This window comes from Giraffa tippelskirchi, chromosome 4 (genome assembly GCF_054371585.1).
Source record: "Giraffa tippelskirchi isolate mGirTip1 chromosome 4, T2T-mGirTip1v1.2.pri, whole genome shotgun sequence".
In the NCBI taxonomy this organism is placed as follows: Eukaryota; Metazoa; Chordata; class Mammalia; order Artiodactyla; family Giraffidae; genus Giraffa; species Giraffa tippelskirchi.
In genome coordinates, this window is record NC_137278.1 from 99,000,539 (window position 1) to 99,003,703 (window position 3,165).

Genomic DNA, 3,165 nt, shown 5'->3' on the forward strand with positions numbered 1-3,165 from the left:
CTGAGTAACCCTATGTTCGGTTTTGGGCTTAAGGAGTAGTGAATCCTGAAGGTCATCTTTGGAGAGAGGCCGCACAAGGGGGCCCACACAAACTGACATGAGGCTAGAGCTGAGCCCAACTTGCTAACTAATGTCCCCTCAACAGTCTGTGCCTTTTGGAATGCTTCCAGGTCCTTCAGCTTCCTGGGAATAATTCTGTTTTTAAATTTTTTCAAAAAATCTTTATTTTTCAAAAAAAAATATTTTTCAAATAAATTTAAAATTTATTTTAAATTTTTTCAAAAAAACTTTCAATCCCTGGTCAGGGAACTAAGATCCCACATGGCACATGGTGTGGCAAAAAAAAAAAAAATGTGTTCCCATTAGCAGTTACCCACCAACCATCTTCTCCTACACCCCACTTATTTCCCTCACTCTATTCCCACCCCATTGACAACCACTCAGCTATTGGGTTGGCCAAAAAGTTCGTTCAGGAGCCACTCCATGCAAGTTACCAAATGGCTGTGTTAGTTGCGGCATGTGGGATCTTTCTGTTAGTTGTGGCATTCCAACTCTTAGTGACCTAGTTCCCTGTCTGGGGATCAAACCTGGGCCCACTGCATCAGGAGGGCAGAGTCTTAGCCATTGGACCACCAGGGAAGGCCCTTGCCTGAATTTTAAGGATGACAAAATGACACTCACCTAAAGAGACAAGGTAGCTACAAGTCACACAGCTGCTGAGGAGCAAAGCTGTCACAGGACTTGACTGTCCCTTGGAAGGACCAGTTACATACATCGAAACACAGTCAGGGCTGCAAATTCCCTGCCTATGGGGGCCAGGCAGCTAACACCAGAGTGAGGGATTAAAGAGAAAGAAAACAGGTTCTGTGAGAGAAGCATGTGCGCCTTCTAAGGGTGGCAGCTGCTGGTTGGCACTGGGCAAGCAGCCATGCAGGGATGTGGGTCTCATGTGGCTGGTATTCTGACTTTTCCCTAGATCCCAGAAATCCACATGGTGTGAACTATCCCAATTTTTAAATAAGGCACCAATAGTGAGTCAAAATATCTCCATAGGTCCAATTTTGGCCCAGCAGATGGCCATTGAGGATGAATTCCTTAAGCCTCCTTTAGCTCATTTTTCAAAAGCAAACAGGCAATTCCTGTTTGGGTACAAGCTCCCCGCTGCCCTGCACACAGTGGGATGGCATCAGGCCCGGGGCAAGCTGAGCAGGTCTATGAAACTAAATGTGATAGCAGCACATTTGAGGCAAGAATTGGAAGGAGCAGGAGACAGTGAGGACAGGCCCAGAAAAATAACCAAGGGGAAAAAAAATCTCATCATGGCAAATATCCACTAGGGAAATGAAGAAATGGAGCAGCCTATGCAGAACAGAGAGGAAGGCCACCCTTTGGGAGGGAGTGAAAGCCACCAGCCAGAAAGAAATCAGAGATGGGGACAGGCTTGCAGACTTGCCCCTAATTCCCAATGTGCGAGCATGCTAAGTCGCATCCGACTCTTTGCGACCCTATGGACTGTAGCGGGCCAGGCTCCTCTGTCCATGGGATTCTCCAGGCAAAAACACTGGAGTGAGTTGCCATGCTCTCCTCCAGAGGATCTTCCCGACCCAGGGATCAAATCCATGTCCCTTATGTCTCCTGAATTGGCAGGAGTGTTCTTTACCACTAGTACCGCCTGGGAAGCCTGATGGGCCATACCCAATAGGCAGGTCAACAATGGGATGGGTAGAGATGGAGATGATATGGAAGTGTTCATGGAAGAGATGAAAGAAATCAGGAGAAAACTTGGGGAGCTGCCATTCAGGAATTGTCTGAATATCCTTATGGGGGTGCTCTCTAATCACCATGACCATCATGATGAATTTTGCCTTATGCCCTGGCTCCTGTCATTTCCATGAGATTATTACTGTGATTCCCACTGTTGTTCTCTTTTTCCTTGCATTTTCCTGATAATGCCTTTACTGATCTGTTTTCTGTGACTCTTAAGTAATTTCCATGTGTCAGGAGGGTTCTGTGTTACCAGCTTCTAATTGGAGATTGCCTTCACACAAAATCTAAGCTTCTGTCAACAGTAAAGTTCACCCATTTGCACGGAAAAATGTAAAGTTAATAAAGCAATTAAAAAAAAAGCAAACAGGCTCTAAGTAACCATTCAGCTCTTCATCACCATTCCACAGAATTGTTCTTGTTCGTCTTTAATTGTTCTTATTCAGTCTTGTTCGTGTCTGACTCTTTGCCATCCCATGCACAGCAGTGTGCCAGGCTTCCTCATCCTTCACTATGTCCCTGAGTTTGTGCAAACTCATGTCCATTGAGTTGGTGATACCGTCCAACCATCTCATCCTCTGTAGCTAACCCTTCTCCTCCTGCCCTCAATCTTTCCCAGCATCAGGATCTTTTTTACAGAGTAGAACTGGTTGATCAGTGGTAGGAGGGCAGGGGTGCCTCTTGCCCCTCTCCGTGGCGGGGGTTGGGGGTGGGCTTCATTGTTGGAGAAGAAATTAAGTCACTGTCTTCAACGAGTTAGCCCTGGCAGGAGGGCAGCTACTTCCTTCATTGATGTTCCTGGGGCCTTGGAAAGGGTCCTGCTGCAGAATGTGACAAGCATTTGGGGGCAAAGAGGAGTCGCCTGGGTGCCCAGAACGAGGGTCGCGGAAGCATGGATTCTAGGTGGGGGTAGGTGAGGAACAGAGCTTTGTATCAATTGTTTAATACAGAGGAAAAACCGAAAGGAAGATAACACACACGCACGCACGCACGCACACGCGCGCGCGCGCGCACACGCACACACGGTTCAGTCTTTTGCAAGGTGCGAGAGTTTCCTCAGCCAGAAATCACACACATACACACACACACGGTTCAGTCTTTTGCAAGGTGCTAGAGTTTCCTCAGCCAGAAATCCGGCTCATCAGCCCCTCCCTGCCTGCATAGCTCATAGGACTGTTACCAGAGGAAGAAGGGGTTAGAAAAGCACTTGGGACAGGATAGGGTGCTAAGCAGGCATACGTTTCGCTCTGACGTGGGAAGTTTTTGGGAGCCAAAGGCCAGAGCCCAGGAGTACGGGCCATGGGTCCGGAACCATCATTCGAGGGTACCAAGATTCGCCGGTCCCAAATCGGAACGCACACGCCGGGTCTATTTCCCGACTGCACTTCCGGCGTCCGACCC

The 3,165-nt window shown here is 48.1% G+C and overlaps 1 pseudogene; it reads left to right on the plus strand.

Annotated features, from left to right (window-relative positions):
* The first annotated feature begins 1,319 nt into the window (after positions 1–1,319).
* On the plus strand, positions 1,320–1,895 carry LOC145545631 (protein BEX3-like; annotated as a pseudogene).
* Positions 1,896–3,165: the final 1,270 nt, after the last annotated feature.